The sequence below is a fragment of the Falco punctatus genome (genome assembly GCF_963210335.1).
Source record: "Falco punctatus genome assembly, chromosome: 6".
Classification (NCBI taxonomy): Eukaryota; Metazoa; Chordata; class Aves; order Falconiformes; family Falconidae; genus Falco; species Falco punctatus.
This window is the reverse complement of record NC_137585.1, coordinates 43,334,282-43,357,053: the sequence shown is the minus strand read 5'-3', so window position 1 is coordinate 43,357,053 and position 22,772 is coordinate 43,334,282. Positions and strand designations below refer to the sequence as shown.

Here is a 22,772-nt window from a genome sequence, read left to right as displayed (position 1 = left end):
GCCTCTCTTTTAATTAAATAAATGCAATATACAGAGAGAATTAGTTTCACGTAAACCCTTGAACAAACACCAAAAAAATCCTCCTACCCTAGCCCCTATAATCACTCTGATAAACTGGCTGTTCCTTTCTTATAAAATAGACAGAGTGGGCAAACAGTGCACAGTCATTTTTTATTTAGTGAAGAAAAGATTCCACATGCCACCTTTACTTCAGTGCCGATAATACAGTTCAGTCAATCTTATTCATAGTCTTTCATATTTTGCTACCTTTTCCTATTTGTAGGAAGCTGTATTTGGGAGACCTGGTTATACTCAGAGGTAGGTAGGCAGGTGCATATAGACACGTAGATAGGTGCCAACAGCAAAAGAGATTAGGTAAAGTGTTTTGACTTTTTACAATGGAAAGGAGTATCAGCCATCACAAATGCAGTAACACATGTATACATCCAAGCATGATTATAGTAGATTTGATTCTTTCAACATTTGTTTTCCAACGGGTTACTTACAACAGTTTATATGCCTAAAAAACTCTTTTGCAATTTGCTTGGGTTTTTATCAGGTGCAGCTTGGGGCATATTTGGATTTTTGCACAGCAGGGTTGATGTGGCATCCATCAGCTGAATCAGTCCATACCCGTGGAGGTCTTTGCTGGTTCACTTATACGCAGTGCTCTTCCTGAGTTGCTTAGTTGTGTGACGTCAACTCCCTGGAGGCTAACAATGTCATTATCATTACCAGACAAAGACAGTTAGGTAATTTTGTCTGATGGGAGTGCAGATATTGACCTGAACTAATGTATTCTTATTTCCAAGAGAGATGCTGATTGTAGCAATGTGACATAGTAGGGTTTGCTAATATTAATCTAAAGACTGTGTTCTTTTTTAGCAGGGAAAAGCTTTTACATTCACATTCAATTTCATCACTTGACATGTCTCTAGTATACTTGCTAGGCTTGAGATTCTTTGGCTGTTTAAAGACAAGTACAAGGTCTTAGTCTGTGTGTGCCTGTGAAATATTTTTGGCAACCTCTAATTTGCACATCTTCTGACCCTGCAGAGGAAATTACCAAGCCTATTCAAAAGGTTTTCTTTCTTCAGACAGCATAAGAAGAAGTACCTTTAGGGAAAGGAGACTTGTAGCAGTGATCACATCTGATGCATCTTGTGACAACATGCTATACGTATTTTACTCTGTTTTTTCATTGCTGACTGCTGGCAATGCACTTGGAATAAGAAGTCCTTGTCTTAAAGAGATTACAGTTTGCACATTTTATTGCAATTTCCTTGAAAAGCAGATATATGCTGTGCATATAATAAGCATTACATAAACAGATTGTGGAAACATGCAAGTTTAATAGTCCTTCTGGAACATTCTGTGATTATTATAACGAATACATATATATACATCAGAAATACAATTCCTCCTTATGAATGTATGATAAAATTACTGTCAGCAGAAAACCAGTTAATAAATACTATAGAGTAACTGTTTAATGATGCAGTCTGGGATTTTGTGCAATATCCTAAAACCTAAACTTTGGTACATAAATACAAATTACTACATGCACATTGCAATAAATCTGATTTATGCTGAAGTCAGAATCATATAACAGTCCCTGCAGATGTTAAGAAAGCAAAACTAGCCAGTCCTGAAAAGGCAATCAGGTTTCACTGAGATATGTAGCTTAGGCAGTGCTGTCATCCTATACTAGCTATGGTGGAAAAATAACCATGGAGACTCTCAGCAGAGAAATCCAGACAAGCAGCCATTGCCATCAGTGGAAAACACTGGTTTCCAAACACCAATAAACATGTTATGATTCCATGACAGCCTTCCATAGTAAAACTTTTTAGTTGTAATGTCATGTTCTACATTTGCAGTTGAAGCCTTAAAAAAGCCAAGGGTTTAAAAGCTCAAACCATTTTATTTCTGTTTCAGCCACTACGAATCTGTACAAGTGTATAGAGGATGTAGTCTGACAGTAAGCATTACAGGCAGAAGATAATTAAAAATAAATTATCTGTAAATATCATATTGCCTCAAGTCATCAAGCTTTATTTCATTTATTGAAGTGCTGTGTAATGAAAGGTACATGCAAAGTACATTTTCAAAAGAGGGAATACTGATTTTACTTTTCTTTGGCCAGAAAACTGCAGGAGAAGTAAAGCTGTAAATCAGTGGGTGACCTCATATTTACAAGGAACTTGGTATATCCCCCAGAGGCTAGACCACAAATGTCTTTTCACCCCAAGCATAGCAACAAAAATCACGAAGCCATGGTCACATGGACTGAGCCAGCATTACCAAGACAGTGATTTATCAAAGGCACTTTGTGATGACGAGGACCTAGATTTCTCTTTGCCTGCCATTAGATTAGATAAAGGGGCCATGGAAGATGAAGAGCTCACGTGGCTTTGTTTGAATCTCCATTTGCCCAAGAGCAAGCTTTATCTTAGCAAAAAGGCAACTGCGCAACTATTACCAGTTTCCTACTGTTGTGCTACCTTTACTTCAGAGCCCCAATCGTATTTTGCACACAGGAGTTCTTAATAAGAAGGTATAATTTCTTCTCCATTGCTCTCAAGGGATCTGAGGATTTTTCTCTTCAAGGTGCTTTCATCAGCTTAAGAAAGAGGATGTTCTGTGTTGCAAAGGGGACTCCCTTGTTTTTTTAGCAGCTAAAGTAATGCCTCTTGCAATTGCTTACATATAGGTTATGATAGGTTTGCATTTCCAAATCGATGTATCTTCAGATCATGTGGACTGTTATGTTCAATAATCAAACCTAGGATCAGAGCATTATTCCAGTTTTGGAATAGTTTTTATTTTGTAAAAATTTTGTACAGTCATGACCTTTTCATGTTATCTGCATAGTATACAATTCCATTTTCCTGAACAACTATGTCTTTGAACACTGTTGTAAAGCTTAATACAGCATTTCATGCTACTATATTCCACAATCTTTTGCCTTACATTTTCCCAGCTGTAACAACACTGTACTTATTGTAACCAACAACGATGACTGTATGGGTAATCATGCCAAGAGCAAAGAATCTTCAGTACATTTATCAGCCTCTTGCAGACTCAACTTGACATTTGAAACTAGGAAAGGTTTTACCAATTTTTTTTCTTCGTAGTTAATGCAGAAACCATAATTAATGATTATGTAGCTGAGCTTCTGTAGAATCTTACAATTGATCCCCTATTACACTGGCAAAATAAGAGGATAATGTCACCAGCATTTACAGAGTTGGCAGTAAAATACTTGGCACTTCATCCCACTTGGGTTTCATTTGACAGAATTTGCTAAAATGGCCTTGTTTAGGGCATAAGCTGGTAGAGTGATTTGGTTTAATTAAAACAAATTCACACGCTTTTCCTTAGCTTTTAATATGGTTAAAGATAATTATATTGCTCCTTTCCTATTGCTCCCAAATTTCAGGAAACCCCACAAGCTAATATTTTTACATACCTAAGAACAATGCAGCAAAGCAATATATGCTGTAGCAAGGCTTCCCATCCTAGTAACCGATAGGACAAAATTGTCATTGAGCAAAAGGAAACTCTTTTGCTGCTGTGAAACTGACGGACTATTTTGTTCAGTTTTTATTGGGATGGAAAAGGAGATGTCAGTATGTCATCATTTCTTTGCAGGTAGTTTTTTAGAAATTTTCAGCATAGGATTAACAAATACATGTATACATATATGCGTGTGCTCACTCAACAGACCCTGCCAGTCTGACCAAACATACTAATGCTTCCCTGAAGATGGAAATTGTCACCTAAATCTGTAGTCTGAGAGTTGTAAAACCTCTAACAGTGTTCTTCTGGGGTGGCAGACCCTTTCTTGGGAAGCTGGTTCAGGCTACTTCCATCTCTTACCTCTCAGCATCATTTGTGTCTGTGGACCCCAGCTGAAAACTGCAGTTTGAGGTGCATACATTTAGATAAAGGTAGCTGTGTGACAAAAGGATTCACAGAATCGATTTTGCAGGACTATGACTATGATAACAGGAAATGGGGGTAGAGCTACAGGACATTTTGCAGGCTGAAGCTTACTAGCCTGCTGGCTGGCTGGGTACCAGCTGTCTTCCAAAAGCCACATGTCCATGGTTGCTACTGGAGCTGCTGGAACCAAGGAGACTAGTGCCTTTGCACGATCTTAGTGCAGGCATAGGACACTACAGACACTACTATTTACCATATGGGGTTTCCTTTAGGGCTGGCTAAAAATATGAGCTGGGTGAGTGACCAAGTTTGTCACAACATGCACTGTGCTCTGCAGGCTGCATTGCAAGCAGAGAGCAAGGCTTCTCGGCTGTGGAAGCTGGTCAGTAGGAAGGCATGGGATGAGCAGGTTGTGGCAAGCTAAATGGTGAGTTGTGAACTGGTGGGGAAAAGTGGTCCTTAACTTGCTGTTCTTGTGAAGTAGCTGAGTGACTGGTGTGCAGGTAGACTGGATGTTTTGCTGTTCAGGAAACTCACATAAATACAGGTTGTGCCTCAGCAAGCTAAATGCTGTGACCCTATTTTGCTGTGGACACGTGCTTTGCTTCCTATTACAGCAGTAGTATTTTACGGGTGCCATGGCTCACGGTGCAGAAAGAAAAGCCATGGCTGTGATAACATGCAGACTATAGCACTCCTAAGTGCCTCAAGGCTTCAGTGTGCACTTTCTGGAAGAGTATAAGCAATCTCACTGCAACAGCAAGTCAGTGCTAATGCAGCCTTGGGGCACTTAATTTCCCCTTGTTTATAAACAAAGCATTTTTGACACATACAGGTTATCCACGTTCACTGCTTCTGGTTCCCTACTAGTGCCTGACACAGCCACGCAACACCCTGGATGTGTATTAGCCCAGCTTTCCTCTCTGGTCACCTCCTGTGCAGCTCTCTGCTGCTTTTCCGAAGATCCCTTCCCCAGCTGTACCCTTTGCTGAGCAACAGGTACCAACATGGCACCTACAAATGAAAGCAGGGGCAGAGGAAGAAGACCAAAAGGGTGACTAGGTGAAGTTAGTGGAAATCTTTCTTGAAGACGAAAGGAATAAGGGGAGCAAGCATGGGGAATCATGAAAAAACCCAATGGTCTGTGATGCAGGATCACATTACCTCCATGTAAGCTTCCTGCTGAGCTACAGAGTTTCTGAATCATCTTGAACAAATTTTTTCAGCCTCTTGGGGCATCATGATTATTCCCTATTTTACAAAAGGTGTGAAAAGATAATTGTACTAAAGACTGTGAGGTGCTCAAATAGATAGTACAGTGATAGGACCCATCTAAGAGATTACTGTGGGTATTTAAGAAAGATGAGCATCTAACCTCCTCTGCAGAGGTCTGATCCCCATCCCTCTGCCCTCTATCCCCTTGCGCTGTTGAAAACACCCTTTCTGCTGTTATCCAAGCCCTGGGGTTTTTTCAGCTGCTTAGATTCCCCTGCCAGTCCTCCAAGACCAGTAAATCTGCCTTCTGACCTGCTGTCCCAAGACACAGACACACTCCATTGCTTGGATCCTTCTCTCCCACTTAGAGTCACACATATTGCCCCTTATGTTGTCATTGCTGATGCTCTGCTCTAACAATCTTTCAAACTTGGAAGAGTACCATGCCCAGCAATAAAACCTGTAAAGTTGCTTCTAAATCAGGAAACACTTTTTTTTGAACAGCAAAAACTAGATAAGCTCTTAGCAGAGGTGGACAGGAGCAAAAGGACTCTGTATCCTTTAGATATCTAGTGTAGATTGAGTTTCAGAGTGTCTGAGGCACTATAGCATTAGTCTCAAGGACACACCCATGATCGACCAAATTACTGTAACAAAGGTTTATGTTACTCTTCCCCCACACAGCAGACCTTGCATGGTTCAGGCCTTTTGCAAGGGTGTATTTCCTTCAATGACTTTTTTGACATTTGTTCTCACACAGGGCTTTTGGTAGACAAACTAACCCAAACCTTCAAAGAACCATATGGAGACTGCGCAAAACCTCAGCCCAAGCACTTCAGCCCCAGCGCTGCAAGCTGTGCCTTGCTGCAGCTGAAGTACAAGCAGGACACACTTTCCAACAAGTCTCTCCAACACCAGAGTAAAACAAAAGCGAAGGGAAAGCAGCTGAGGAAGTGGTGGTCTTTAACCACCATGGAAAGATTTGTCAGTTGTAATCTAAAAACCTAAAAATCAGATCCTGAAACTTTTTCGAATTGGTCAAGAACTTTCTTCCAAAATTCTTGGCCTCCCCCTTGCTTTCCATTATTAACTTACATTACAGTATTTGCTGTTCCCATCTTCCAATAATACACATTTCAATTTACATTCATATTTTCATTCTTGGATTATCTCCTTATCTCCCTAGATGTTCTACTTTGTTTATTTCTATGCAGTGTGACTGCACGGAGATTTCTTTAATTCATTTTTATTTGCTTTTCTTTTCTATTTTTTTGGATTTCCCATTTTGCTGCTTCACTGCATTTTTCACCTTTGAGTCTTCTAATTTCCTTCCACTCCCATTTTTTTTTGTTTTCTGTATTTCTCCATTCAGTATCACTGTTATTACTTTTTTTATTATTATTCCTTTTCATTCTGTGTCTTTACACATTACACATGTGTTTGCTTTCCACTTTCTTGCCTTTCTTGTCTTTTTTTCATGCTGGCAGCAAGACATGTTTATTCATAGTATACTTCCATTAAAATACTGTACAAAGTTACCTGCAATATTTTGTCTGATCAAAGTGTCAAAACACTAAAAAGAAGCACTCTGGATTGTATTAGGTACTTAAATACTATCCATTCCTTTTATACCTAGAGGCTGACTTTTTAAAGACAACATTCTTTTCCTAACTTATAGTATCAACTGTGTGGGGAAGAGGGGCATGGAAAGGCTTGTTTGGTTTAATTTTATGTGTTTCAGGACAGCAGTCAATCCTTGGTTCATTTTCTTTTTTTTTTATTTGTTGCAAGAAGCTGGTACAGGAGAGAGGCGGAATTTGCCAGGACTGTGAGAAGCGGATGAGAGAAGAGGATTTAGCACATCTGGGGAACCAGAAACACTGAATCTGGAATTTCAGCTCTGTCTTAAAATACTGCTAGAGAGTCACAGGGGAATCCAAAGACGAGAGGTCTGGTAGCCTTACTGTTTGAAATACACTTTTCCATTTGATACTGAAATGACACATTATTTGTGCTTGAGCTTAACATGCAGGTTGGATTGCTATTCCTCTAGGGTATAAACTTATTCTTGTGTATATGGAAAATCAATATTCACTCTGAGTAAATCAACTACAATATTTACAATAGTGTGGCCCTTTGACCAGCTTTAATTTAGACACGTGAGATTTTCAGTTACTGAATCTGACTCTTGTATTATTGTGTTGGCTTTGGTACACTATGATGCTGTCAGCTGAAGTTATAAATGAGTTATAAAGGAGTTTCTGCTTCCTGGGAAACTCATATTTTCAATATTGGATCATAGCCTACCAGGAAGAAAGCAGACAATTTCAAATTGTCTTGAAAGTATCATTTATTCTTTTCTCTCCATTTATGATTAATCACAATATTTTGACTCATATTTGATTTTTTCTGCAGTTTTTACACTATAATCTGGTCTGAGTATAATGTTGAGTCTATTATCAGGAACAGACTGGATTAAGTTCCTTCCAACCTGAATTTTCCTGTGATTCTTTGATTCTATGAATTTTTAAAATTCAAAACCATTTCATATCGAAAAACCAAAATATTACAGACCTGAAAAGACAATATTTTGTATATATGACATCTGTTTTATATAAAAGCCTTCCTCCCTTTTCTTCCCTTGAATTGCAATGAAATTGGCAAATTCATCTAGCCATTTTTACTTTCTTCAAAATTGTATTTTCCAGTAGGAGGGTAACTGTAGCAGCAAACACACATACCATTAACCAAAGCACTTCAGTTTGATCCCAGCATAAGTAATCTGAGAAGATGGAACAATTACTCCTTCTTTCAGTTCAGGAATTGTAATTCTTCCTAAAATTTATGCTGTCCTCATAGCTCTTAGCAACGTTGCATGTCCCTAGCACATCTGCCAGGTAAGGATATGTGTGTGCAGCAACTAATACTCATGAATAAATACTTACTTCAGGACTTGTTCTGTATCTACTGACTTCACTAGAAACAAAATCAGCTGCTTCTGTTAGCATTTCATATAAAATGTCAGCTGCATATTATGTATGCATAGTTTGGTCTAAATGCAGCTCCCATAAAATTTACCTCACTAGAACAGGGGCTAGCTAAGAGGTAGCAATATAATAAACCATAGTGTGCAAAAGAGTAGCAAAACCAATGAACCAGATTTATAGAAATGTATTTTTATGTGCATTGTTAAAAAGCCAGAACCAATATAATCTAGTGATGGGGAAACTTCAAAAATTAGAAGACTATTCTACTCCAAAGATCATCTGAGTGTGTCATATAAATGGTTTTGTAAATATCTCATTCTGGTTTTCTTGTGAAATTGCCATATCTCTGCAAAACAGAGATTTAGTATTTCTAAAGACTATTTTCCTAACATTGAGATTAATTTGGTTCCTGTTTGGGTGAAAGTTCAGCTCAGTGTTTATCTTATTCAAAATGCCTTTCTCGTATCCTGATAAACAAATTAAAATGATTGTGCATGAAACAAATCTCTGCTGCAAGGAAAAAAATAATAAAAAAGAGAGATGCTGCTCAGAATTTGCAGAATCGCTAGGCTTATAATTTATCTGAGTGATATAGAGGGTGAGCTGAAGATTAGCAAATTCATGACAGATTTAAAAGAAAACTGAACACATTTCAGAGTGTGGTTGATGTGTACATTGTTGATGAGGAGACCTCAGGTCAAAATGATCTATGACAAATACTTGTTCCACTGAAAAATCTTAGATGGAAAACCAGGAAAGAAATTATATAGTCTCTGAAGAGATTCAACTAAAGTGTCCCATAAAAAAAAAAAAAAAAAAAAAAAAAAAGGAAAAACTAATATTAAAGATTAAGTGATAAACCCACATTGCCTTTCAATTTCTAGTGCATATAAGCTTTGCAATCGGTTTAATGGAAGGATATTCTAGAGGGCATGGAATTATGCCAGAATAGGGTCTGTGATGTTATATGAAACTTCCCTGAGATAGTTTTCCTTGATTTTATTTTTTATAAGAAATAAACCAAACTGAAATTACCCTACACTTAAATCACCAGTGTTCTGCTGCAGTGTCATGGTGATGTTCAGGTTTACAAGTGTCAGACTGAACTGCCATGACAGTAAGTAAGCCTTAGGGGTTCACAGAGGACAAACTGAACCATCCAGGCTGCTGCTAGTGAAGGTAGAAGCAAAGAAAAATCTTCCACTTGTTTATCTAGGGTTCAGAGGTTCAGAGGGAAGGGCTCCAAAGTTAAATTTGCAAAGCTTCCAAGAATCAGATAAGTGCCTCTCCAGTAGGGCTTTAGTAACTACAGGGACTGAAATTTCCAATCCCAAATTAGAAGATAGCATCCTTCCCCCCTCCTCCTGTCACCTAAATTTCGAGGCATCTAAATTTCAATGGATACTTGCTAATTAAGATTTCTTTTAGGTACCTATGCCTTCTGCATATGGCAATTGTGTGTATGCTGATGGCTAGCACACACCTCACACCTGCTGAAGATCCCACTCCAGCAGAGGTATTCAACACACTTCCAAAGTAATGAAGGCATCCTTTTCTTTACAGTTGAGGGAGCAGAAGTAGATGTTTCTCAGTGGCAGGACAGTTTGGAAACATAGCCCTAAATTCTGTTGACTCTGCAACGTGAGCAGAGTCCAACCCACGTATCCATGAGACTAGCATAACCCTGATAGAATAGGCAGCCTGGGGACACACTGTCTTTCCTGCACTGCATAGCAAATAACTTGAGTGACATTATTTACGGAAAAGGATATCTAGCAGGGGCTATCCAGGGGTGGAAGTGGAGAATCCTGGGCAGTAATTCTCAATTTCTCACACATTTAGCCAATGGACTAAAAACTCTAGAAAAGTCTTCACAGCAGGAGCTGGAACCAGAAACATGCTTTTCAAGTTGAATACCTGATTTTCAGCACTCAAACCCATTTCCTTGCATGCGCTTTCTCTCTGGTGTGTGTTATCCAAATGGCTTAGCTTCACTGTAGCTTAAAGTCTGGCCTTGCCCAAGCATCGTGTAGGCTGACACTCAGGACATTGTTTAGGGAAAAGGAAGATGAAGCTGAAAAAGGCTCTAAGTGTTTGGGCTTTTTCACCAGGCTAATACAAGGAGGCTGCCACCAGGTGCAGTTCTGACATCGAGCTCAGCTTCTCTTAAAAGAAAGGCTGGATAAATCTATTCTCAGGAGGGGAAAAAAAAAAACAGCCCACCTTTTCTATGAATTCAGAACTGATCAAAACATCCTGAAGTTCTGAATATGAGTCTTGAACCACAAGGATGGTCAGTATTTCTGACATTTCTCTCAAAACTTTGATGAGTTAATGCTAGGCACTCACAGGTTGCTTGCTGCAAAGCAAACAGAAGGACCTGAGCCTCCCATGAAGTCTGTAGAGACCTTAGACTCCTCCATCAAGGTTCAGAACCCTTGCAGGGGGATGGTAGGGCTCACACCTGAAACTTAGGCAATATTCTAACTCATTTTTAGACATTTGTGTCATCTAGTAAATCTCTCTTTTAGGATTTCTGCCAAAGCAATTGAAATTCGGCACCTACATTCTTTAGGTGCTTTGCAAATCCCACTAGGCACATCTATCAGCATCAAAGATGTCTTTGTAACTTTGATCATGGGTCTGTATCAGAGGATAACAATTTTGTTAATGTCCAGACCCAGTGAAACTGCTTAAAGACCAAAATTGCTCATACTAATGTCATAGATTCACTAAGGAAGGTTCGCCTGTGTTTGGTATTTCATTGTATTGAAAATACAAAGTATAGAATCATTTAGGTTGAAAAAGATCATTGAGTCCAACAATAACCTAGCACTGGCATTCTCCATAGATATCAACATAGGATCTGGAAACGCCGAGTTTCTGCCATGCCTTTATACCACCCTGCAACTAGTATTGGCCTGGAAAAAGAAGGATTCCTGGGACCTCCTTTCCAGAAATCTCTGCTTGTCTGTTGCATCTGCCCACTAGCAGTTACCTTAAAGAGGCTTTCAAGGTTTTAAGGCTCCCCTGTTTTTCCATTGAACACGACAGCTTCCTGAGAGAAGACCTAAGGCACTACAAGAGGGGCAAATGACTTAAAATCATTCCAACACCTTGCAGTATGTGGGCAATAGGGTATCTTTCAGGGTACCTATGGTCTGAATTAATGGCTGCTTCATGCCATAAGTTTGCATAAAAAGGAAGAGAAGTGTGTCCCTCAGGAGCTGTAAACACTTATGCATGAGTTTGAAGTGCCTTATCCCTGAATGTTTACGTCAGAAAAGGAGACCTCTGAAAAATCTATAGACAGTGAACTTCAAGGCAATGTAAACAGGACCGGATAAACATATAAATTAAGGTAACCAAGATTATCTGATGCCCCTGCTATCACTTCTTTACATCAAAAATTTCTGCAACTGAAAGGCGAGATTTATCCCAACACAGTAAATATACAAAGCTACACGTCTCTGACCTTTTTTATCCACCCTAGTTCTGAAATCCTGTGTGTTTCACCAAGCAGGGCTATTACAGAGTTTTGAGTTTGGCTGCTTGGGGGTCTTTGTTTGGGGTTTTATGGAGGGGACAAGGGGGAATGGTGTAGGTTGGGGGCTTTTTGCTTTAATGACAAGTTTTACCTCTTAGCCTTCTGTGCTATCCTCTGCGGGTTTGCTGTTTCAGTAATTTCTCTCCTTTGTTATCCTGCAGGTTCGCCAGTGCAGGATTGATGTCATAAAATTTAAGGGCACTGGTTCACTTGCTCAGCTGGAGCATGGATTTTAGAGGAAGTGTAAAGCTAGTACAGATATCTAAGAGCTGAATAATAAAATGTCCCTTCATCTGTGTACTTAATTAGCTGCTTTCCTTGTGATTACAAAGATCAGTACCCAGGAAGAGAGGAGCTTTTAGGTCTCAGCAGGTTAACTCCACACCAGAGGATTAGACAGGACCCAAACTGTGATGCTTAGTGTTCTCATTTCCAGGACAGTGCTGGCATCCAGTATTCCTCCACTCTGCTCTGCAGTGAGGTGAAACATTCATGGGTCTGAAACCTACGAGTTAATCCAAAAGAAGAGTCATTTTGGATAGATTTTAGCAGGTTGCTGAGTTAAAAAAAGTCAAATATGAATATGTAATAGATGATAAATTCTTTCCTCCTCCTGTGTTATCAGTGGTGACTGTATTGCTTTGTCATACAACTGCTGCAAAGGCTAATCCTCCACACTTGCAAAATCTTCTTATTCTAACTGCCATGGCCCTGCTGAAGCCAGGGCTTATGTCCCTAAAAATAGGAGCAGGATTACTTAGGTTGCAGTCCACTGAAGTAGTTTGAACGTTTTCAAATGTGGAGTGAGGAGAGAAAAAAAATGTTATTCTAAATGATCGCTAAAAATTACCATTTTAATCAACTTTAATTAAAGACTTCATACGTTCCTAGTTCAATGGCTTCCAGCATGAATGAATGCCTACCCCCTTATGAAAATGAACCACCAACAAGGCACTTATTTTAACCCTTTACCTCACACTTGTCACATCTGTCTCAGAACCTTCTGGCTTTAGTTTATTGATTTCAACCTTAGAGCAGCTGAGTAGGGGCTTTAGGGAGGACTTAGGCACTTGCAGCCAGGATTTCAATCCTCACAATCCCTGTTCATGTACGGCCTCACTCAGGACCTTTTGGGGAAAACCAGGCCAGGGTGAGCTTGAGCACAGCCAAAGCTGAAGGCTCACCTTCCTTCTGAGCATGCAGTCAGGAATCTGGGTCTTAGCTGAATTCAAGGGGCAAATAACAAAGAACAAATCAGAGGCAGAAGTGAGACCAAAGGTTCAGTAGAAGGTATCTGGACATGAAAATAGAGCAAAGAAGCTCTTGCAGTGGTTCCTAGCATTTGGAAATCTTTAAGAAGTTTAAAGATGTTACTGGGCATAACTTTGCTTTGAGAAGTAAAGGAGGAAGAGAGTAAAATTTGTGCAGGTCTAAAACAACCTCAGGCTTGGCAGGTCTCTGTGGCTCATGCCTGAGCACTGTTTAAGTTCAGAAACTGGGTCTTCCTCTACTTACCATGCTTCCTCTACTTAATATTCACTATTTAATTTGAGGTCTATTCTGGAACACTCAGTTGGAGTAATCCTAAAACAGTCTAATGGGAAACAACTCCTTTCAAGAAATAGAGGGAGCCACACTTTCTTGCACAAGATGCAGCAGAACAAATGTCTGTTTGTTTAATAGCCTCATATGAGGAGGTTTTCACCCAGGCAGAAGGACTTACGGTGCAATTCAGTCTTCAGATCTAGGCAAGCTGTATCTGAGAATAATGCCACAGCTGTGGGAGTAGAGTCTGCTGCAGAGAGAAAATTATAATCTTTGGCTCTGACCCTTCCCTCCGTCTTCTCTTATCTACTTCTCTCCATCCAAGCTGTGCCACTGTATAGAGGGGGGGTTGCTGAGTCAGAAGGAGAAGAAGATAAAATAACAGGAGAAAGAAAATGCTCTAGTCTAATGTTAAGACAGTTTTTGGATGAGGAAATCTAGAGTTTTGGTGTCTCTGATGCTGGGACAGTTTTTCTTTAATACAAAACACAGAAACTGTTCTTTGGCACAGAACATTATAGTCCAAGACATCACCTTTCTAAACTGAACCTGGGTGCTCAAATCGTGCTCTACATCTCTTCATCTCTTTTTCCCACAGTAAACCTTGAATTTGGTTTCACTCAGCAGTATGTTTCAGCTAAGGATGTGAAGGGCATCTCTATCCCTTCACACCTCAGTGCTCAGGAAACTTACCTCTGAGATGGGAAATATGATTTTGAATCAAAGAATATGCAATGAAGAGTTCTCTTTCCTCAGTGAGTGCACTGACTGTGAAGCTCTTACATTAAAGACAGGTTCTGCCATATCTGCTTGGCTTTGGATGTGGATGAGGACATGGGTAGCACCCAACTTCTAGCTGCTTGGGGCAGAGCTGGGAAACCCACACGTGCAGCCTCACAATCCCTCCTTAGTTTAGTGCAGTTAGGACCTGAAAACAGGAGAGAGATACTCTTTCTCCTACCCAGATGTCCCAACTGCCCTCCATTCAGCTGTCAAGCCTCCTCATTCCTTTACTTCCTTTCTCTCTATTTCTTTTCTGTCTCCTCTCAGATGTTCGTTAGTATGTAATTGCACACAGTGGGAGTGACATAACATGCCATTCCCTGTCTCTAGCCTTGTGGTAAAGGCAGTCTTCCTGAGGCAAAATTTGTTGGTTTGCAGTTCCCTCATGTTGTGGTGGAGCTAGATGAGGGGCTGCACCTTTTCACTGTGCCATGATGTTATTATACAGCAGTAGCATCTCCCCTGCCACCTTCACCACTCAAAGTAGACAGCACTCCCTTCTCTGGAAGATGTGTCTCAGCTTCCCTCCCTCCGAGGAGGTTACAGGCCCTGGGCATCAAGGTGACAGAACACACTTTTCTTCTCTGCATCATATGGGAACCAATGACATCTCAGATTCACTTGACAGCTTGTTATTTCTCTGCTGCATAGCCTGGGGTGTCCCCCATTCGCAATGAAAGGTTTCTTATCAAGGCTCATAAACCCATGCACACGCTGCCCATGGAGGTGAGGTAGCAAACCCTGTGCCTCCATCCTCTTTCAGGAGATGGGTGCCTAAAGGCTAGGTACATTATTTAATAAATTGCAGGTGTAGGGGTGTTGTTTCATTTTGTTTTGCTTTTATACTGTCACATGCCCTCTCCTTAACCCTCAGCATAGGCAACACTACCTAAAAAATATTCCAGTGTGTAATAATTTGACTTTATTTTTTTTATGTTTGACAGTCAGTTGAGGGTTCTTGAGGGCCTCAGGAGGGAGGCTCAGAGACAGCAATGAATAGTACTTCTGAGCCTCCTTTTCTGTGTGCCTTGGTCAAACACCAGTGCAGATTTAATCCAAAAGAAGCCCTTGGTGGCAAACAGTAGCATATGGGGATACTCTGGTGAGTGAAGGGTTGCAAGTAGGTTTGTTCAGGGGATGTTTTCCCACTGGCCAAGAAGAGTGAAGGCCCTGTGCTCTTACCACAACATGGAGTTTTACTGTTCTTCACAAATGTAACCCATCAAACAAAGTCATTGTTAAACCCTCCAGCTGAACAGATCCTGTCCCTTCCACAGCCAATGTTTCCTCCTTCCTCTCCACTGTGATCAGTCTTTCTGTCATTTTTACTTAATTTGATTCCCACCATAACTGGCAGAGCAATTGGGAAGGTCTCAGTCACAGTGGAGACTGGCTGGAAAACGTAACCCATGGATTGGCATCCAGGCAGGAATTCTTAACTGGGTCCCAGTAGGCATGAGGATATAAACAGTCCCATGCTCCAGTCCAGGTCAGATCCGCTTCAGGAACCCTATACTTGAACAGTGAGCAAGTACATAACCGGTCTCCACAACTTTCTGTGCCTGGTGACTGCCAAGCCCACTGCCTATAGAGCAAACTCAGATGTAGTTTACCAGAAATGAAGCTAACAGGTTTGTGGAAGTGCTATAAGGCCCTAGCGTCAATAAAAAGTGTTAAGTATAACAGAAAATAAGCACTCTCTCTTAATTTTAATGGATTCCAGCAACATTTTTTCCTTCAGGTAGAGATTTCTAAAAATTATATTCACTGTGCTAATTCCCTTACATAAGTAATACTAAAGAATTGAAGCCAATTTCTAATAAATTAGTAGCATAACAATAAAATAATGAATCACCCAGGTTTCTTAAAAATAAACCTTTAAATTTGAAGTATATCTACACTCATTTATCTGTAAACAAAACATTTTATAAGGCAGACAATGGATAGTCAAGCATATTTTTATTACAATTTGAGGAAATATCCTTCAGCATAACTAAAAACTCCACCAGAAGAATGAAAATAGATGTTTTTTATTTCTTTTTCATTTTATCCATAAATCTAGTGTACATTGTGGATTTTATTGTTTGATATTTCTAATACTGAATGGAAGTGAAAAGAATTAGTTTGTCTTTATTTAATTCACAAAATATAAGATACACGTTTTATCTTTTTCTTACTCCAGCGACTTCATGTGACTCTCTTCCTGTCTTCGTCAAGCAGAATATGTTGGTTTGACTACATGCAAAAATCCTTGGCTAATATTTGTGGCATGTGTGACTACAGGAAGCACCTTAAGACTTGTTGCTTTTCCCTGTTCTCCATGTGGTCTTTCTTGTAGTTTTATCATTTAGTATTGTCGCAGTTGTGTCATCCAAGCTAAGTCTTCTGGGATCTGTTGACATCATGGTGATTTAACACCTTGTAGAATGACAAATTATGGATTCACATGGGATGGCCAAGTGTCCACAATTTAATCTTATGAAGTTTTTCACTTCAAAAATTACCTTCTAAAATGCAATAGCAGATCTTCATTTTCTTCCTGACAAACTTCCCAAGCTGGGAATGCAGTTCCTTCAGTGTTCTGCACAGTCTAGAGACTGTACTTAAGACACTCAATACAGAAATCTCTCCTCTGTATCTATAAAGACATTGCCAGATTTTTTTTCTCTCTCTGTAGTAGCCTTCTACTTCAATTACTCACTTTTTTCTCATCAAAAAAATGCATATCGATACTATTCTGACAAATGTAGTAAATAACCATATATTGCATAAGCAGCAACTGAGTTTCAGATGCATACAACAGGGTATGCAAACAAACATGCACACGTAAAACCACTTTTGATGATTGCTAAATGGTTTATAAGCAGAGGTCATGGGCCTGCCATTGGATCCCTTCAAGTGATCTCTTGCAACTTGTAGATCAAATCGTATAATTACTGTCTGCTTACAATAAATATTATTATATGCCTACAGAACAACCTTTGGCAGCGATTCATCATATGCGATATGTATCATAGGTTTCCTGCATAATTTTTAAGCCACATATGTGCTTTTTCTCTGCATTAGTTTCTACAAACTTCAAACCAAACCAAACCAAACCAACAAGCAAAAAGAAACACAAACCCCTCCTCACAAACTAGGAATCTCTTTCCTGGCTTTTCTGATTGGAATTCAAACTCTGTGGGAAATGCATTGCTTCTAAGTATTGCGGGTATGCATTTATCTTCAAAAGGCCAAGACTCCTTTAGAGTCTCCAGGTGTTGCTATAGCACAGACAGTAATTTCTAATGCATATAAAGGATTTTGAACTTCTAAAATGTAATAGAATTCTCAGTGTTCATAGGCTGACAGGGAAAGGGTGAAAAACAAATGTTATAACAAATTTCCAACCTTTTCTGATTACTGTTATTTTTCACTTCTAAGAACTTAGCACTATGGTAAATTCCATGTGGCTTTTTTCCTGTTCAAACTATTGACAAGAATGGCAAAAAACATTTCTCCACACTTAACATTTCTTTCATTCTACCCCAAATGAACAGTTAAATTTGTTGTTTCACCATTTTTTAATCTCTGTGAGGCATCTCAGAGATACATCAGGGACACATGCTGGGATAAAGAGTTCTTTCTTGGATTCTGAGATGACAGAATGTCTTACATTCTCCAGTTATTCATCATATTCCCCCTAAGTTTTTATTCAACACCCACCTATAAATACCCATACCTTTCATACACACACACACCTCCTGCCGTTCTGCTGAGAAGTGACCATCTGGTCAATAGGGTCAGTCTACAGCCTGATTCAGAATCTCCATGTGCCAGAAATCATTTTATATGCTCTTTTTCAGGAAACATGATCCAATCATGAGATTGGAAGTGGTGCTAGGGGCTATCTAATTCATCACTCTGTCCAAAAGTAGGATTAATTTGTTTTATGAAGCTTGAAATAGATGTTTGTCTAGCAAGTTCCTAGATCTCCAATGATGGAGCTGCTACAGTCTTGCCAAGAAATCTATCCTGCTGATTTAATGGATACTAATGAAAAATGTAAAGCAAAGCTCTAACCCAATGATTTCTAAGAGAATGATTAGGTTGTCAGATGGTTGTATATAAATTTCAGTCCTCTCTGAAAGCATGAAAATGTGCTTGTGTTTCACAGCATGTGTGCAGACCCATAGCATAATAAAACTGAAGATACAGAGGCCATGCTTGTGCATTTGAGAGAAAATTAAGAGAAATATTCACATTATAAACTTTTCTTAAAAAAATATTTAGTTTTATTTCATTAGTTAAAATATTGAAACACTCATCAACATGATGAGATATAGATAATTATTTGGACCTATAATAGCTGTGCAAAGAAAAGGTAGAAATTTATCCTTTTGTATTTTTTCACAGTACCAAAATATCTATTTATTTGAGCTAAAGACCACATGTAGCAATATATTGATGCTTTTACATGAAATAAATGTATGAAAATACATGGCTGGATGTAGTACAGCTTTCATGCTCTTCATGGAGGACAGATCAGGTTATGAAAATGAAACAGCACTGAAAAGCAATGTTTATCATTATATGAATTTTGAATAAACCTCATGAAGCCAACAGTATAATAAAAGTAATATTCATCTTACATGTAAGGAACATGCCAATTCTGTTGTTTTGCATTGCCTGAAGCAGCTTTAAACCTGAAAGAAGAAATCAAAGCAAGCCAAGTAATCATACAGAGGGGTAACAGTCACATGGTATCCTTACTATTCTGTCAGTGGTTTAACAATAATGAAGCATCTGCTGGTCAGTTCCATGAACATTTTTCTTCAGAGCAGAAGGACAGATGGGGAAAATTCTCATAATCACATGCATTGAAAGAGACCAGGTAATTTAAATTCTTCTCTGAGGGTCAATCAATTCTTCATCTACATCTCCTACCTTCAGTATACCCATGTATTATGATATGTGTTGATATGAACATCTCAATATGTCCTTGCAGTCACAATACTGTGCAATAGAAGCTTAACATGCTTTGGAGAGGAATGCAATTTGGCATTTCAAGTTTTATGGTTTGCATACTGATCTCAAACCTAACAAACATATTTCAGTAGGGCTGCAAAAAAAAATGTGAATGACTTACGAATATAAACAATTAAAGAATAAATATTTATGCAGAAAAGTTTTTTCTACTCATATTAAAATCTGACATGCACAGTAAGCTACTTCTTACTTATTTTTTTACTTTGTTCAGATTTTTTTTGTTTTCTTTTCTAATTACCTGCATTTCATTTGAAATATAATAAGATGTCTTCAAATCTAAAGTCATAAAACTGAAGATAGTATTTACCCACCTAAACATTTTTTTATAGTAACAGCTCTGTGCTTTCTCACATCTTTAGGTAAGATTAACTTTATGAAGCACTCTGAAAAGCACATATATGTTCCAAAAATAATGATTCTGTGTAAAACTCATCTAGAAGACTGTTTTTGAATTTGAAAAACATTTTTAGAATACTTTTGTGGGCCGAAGGAGTTCAGTATAAAGCAAGAAAAATGCCACATTGCTTTAAGAAATATACTTAGAAAGCTGAAGACTAAAACTATTAAAGAGTGGAGTAGATCCACTTTTAGAAAGAAAAGCGCAGTGTTCTTTTATGATTAAAAATGTAGATTAGTTAAGACTTTTGAGAGCAGCAAGTGCTAATAGTGCTAATAATAGGGCAGTTAGAGACAGCAGCTGCTTGTAATAACCACCATTTTGTATGTGGTATCCCAACTACAAGGAACAATAAACTCACAAGAAAAAAACTTGTCATTTATTTCTGGTGCATTTAATAGTTTAGTTTATTTCTTCTTGCTTTAAGTTATGGTTCAGTAGCAGTAATTTAGTTTTCATCAGCTCTTTAAACTTTCCCGAAGTAAAAATCCTGTTGCTATTGCAAATTCTAAAACTCAGTTTATAAATCCTGAACATTGTCAGATTATTCTGGTGGTCCGACAAAAAAAGTTGAATATTTTGGACATTGCAGAAAGAAAAAGAGTTGAAATTTGGCACTTTTGGCAAATTTTTAATAAATTGCCCCCTTTTTTTTTTTTTTCTTTTCTTTTCTTTAGAAGATGCTAAAGTAGCTGGTTACTGTTCTTAAACTGCATTGTTTCTCCTATTGTGCTTCTACAGTGGTAGAGCTTGGCTACATTTTCAGAAAACATTGCCCAGGCCAAAACTTGCGCCTATTCCTGGAAACTTTTAGAATTCATTTTCCTTATCATTGACTGAAATCATGAACCTCAACAAACAAAGGCTGGGGAAAATCATAACTTTTTAAATTAACTTAAGAGAAGGTCCTGTCCATGGCTTTCCTGTTACTGCAGACCATCTCCAGATCACATTTAACTCTTTGTAATCTTATCTAGTGCCTGACAGTGTCTTATGGAGTGACTAAGCTATTCTAGATATTCTTATTTTTTTAAACTATTCTATTCCTCATACCTAGCGCATCACCTTCAGCCAGGAATAGACTCCAGGGCTCATTGCTGCTAAAACAGCTGATAAGTATGCAGTTGTGTAACACACTACAGGAGAGTTAAATACTTCTCCAGGGGTTACACTGTGCAGGGATGGTCTGCAGTTAGCTTGCTAGGGTTCAGTAGACCTTGCTGTTAAAAACACCTCCTGTGCATAACCATAGCATTCACACTCAGTTTGGTGGGTAAGTAGTTCTTCCTACCACTACTCCTGTCATGCTTTATTTTCAAGTTCAACTCAAGAGGTCTTGCTCTGTCCCCATGCTCCAAATGCCAAACTTAATCTGAACATTCACTGCTAGAGTTGTGAATAGGCTGAAGATCATACCTGTAAGCAAAGGCTTCTACTATTCTATTTAAGGCTCTAAGCCTCCAGGATCCAAAACTCAAGAAATTAAAGACAACTAGTTGAAATATTTCCCTTGGGAAAAGCTGCATATTCAGTTTTGTGCAGGGATATGCAGTTCTGTCAAAGCTTTTGACCAAAACAAGGCAACCAGGGAGAAGATCTACCCCACTCATCCACCTCTCTGCCTCTCCCTGCCTGCTTCCCCACATGCCCCAGCTGGATGCCAGGGACTTTTAGGCTCTGGATGCCCTGCCATTTTTTTTCTCCAAATTGCCCATCTGACTTCTTCCTGCAACGGTGGCACTTCCAAGGCTTCTGGGTCCCCACTCCCACCAAGAATGGCTCTGAAAGGCAGCTGAGCCTGTGGTTTCTCTCGTTAGCTGCTCCTCAGGCAGCCAATCCTCCACCACTTCAGTGCCGGCTGAGGCAACACCAAGAACTGCCTGGCCACATAAGTTATCCACGCTGGACAGCAGGCTTGAAAGTCCACATTTAGGGGTGCCAGAATTCAGTTTTTGGAGACTTGGTTTCCTGGAAAATATTATCTTAAACAGAATATATTCCCTAATTCAAAATGAGTGGAGAAAAGTTATAATCTTTTCCCTGACCAGTTGTAGTTTACTCTCTGTTGCTAATCTAGAGGAAGGATTGGTTTGGTGATTCATACCAGAAGAATAACTCTTCAAAGTACATTTTGTACTGAAAAGAATTAGGATAACATTTAATTTATAGTATGAATCACCAAAAGACATATTTCACAGTTAATGCATCATACTTCCACTGTGCAATCTACCAGACTGGAGGTGTGTCTTGTGCCTGCCTCTGTCAGTAGTCCTGCATCTACGAGGGCACACTGTGATTGCTGTGTTCCTGCTGGGATTGAGCTCCTCCTCTCATCTGAGAGCCACCAAGCTGCTGATGCATGGTGGAGGGGGCTATACACCTCGCTCCAAGCCACGTGACACGAGAAGCCACACTGGATATCTCCCCTCTGGAGACTGTTCCAGTCTGCATAGCATGGTGAAACATCCACTCAGGCAGGGAATGAAGCAGAAGCCATCCCCCGGCCACTTGCAGCCTTCACCAGAGGGAAGGAAGTCCTGGTTCAGGCTTCGTGTTGGTGGGACAAGCCAGCCTCCTCTGCCTACCCAAATCTGAAGCTCAAATGGGCTTTACACATTTCCAAAGATGACAGCTGAAAAAAACCCAAAGGGATATGAGGATCATGGACTCACAAGCTGGCCCCTGACAATCAGAGTTAGTGGAGGTTTCATTCCCTTGTGGATCTAACCCTGAGGGATCACTGAACAGCACACCTGTTACAACAGCTGCTCCTGGCTATATCCAGTTTCCAGAAGTCCTTGAAAGCCTCTGGACTGTTTTGAGGAGTGGTGACATAGGCTTCTTTGGGGAAGTCCCCTCCAGCTGGCAGGTTATGTCATCACCAGGCCTGACTGCATGGTGTGACTTGTGCAGTGACACCAGCCCTGGACTTAACGGACCCCTACAAGGGGCATCTCATTTTACCAGACAGTCTGGGAATGGAGGACGTTTTTCCTATATTTGGTTAGCACACTTTTCAATCTACAAATGTGTATGAATTCTTTTTTTTTTTTTTTTAATTGCATCTTTCCCTGGGATCCTTCTCCAACAAACAGAGGTATCCTTTCTGTGCCTTGGTCTTCTTTACATATGTAGGGTTACAGTGCACCTAGTCTACCAACACCTCTATTTTTGCCTAGCTTTATCTGTGGCAACACCGTTGAATTTTTATACAAATTACATTCATCAAACAGCTCATTTTTTGTTAATTTAAAATCCTTGTAAGTGAAGATAAAATAGGAGTGATAGATAGATAGATAGATAGATAGATAGATAGATAGAT

General features: G+C 39.4%; 1 long non-coding RNA gene across 3 annotated transcripts in view; it reads right to left on the bottom strand.

The window, feature by feature from the left end:
* LOC308065429 overlaps positions 1–22,772 on the bottom strand; it is a 98,105-nt gene extending 75,333 nt beyond the window's left edge. For all 3 annotated transcript variants that reach the window (XR_013928765.1, XR_013928766.1, XR_013928767.1), the window contains exon 1: positions 1–22,772. This exon is cut by the window's left edge and continues 5,708 nt beyond it. This is a non-coding gene — a long non-coding RNA (uncharacterized lncRNA).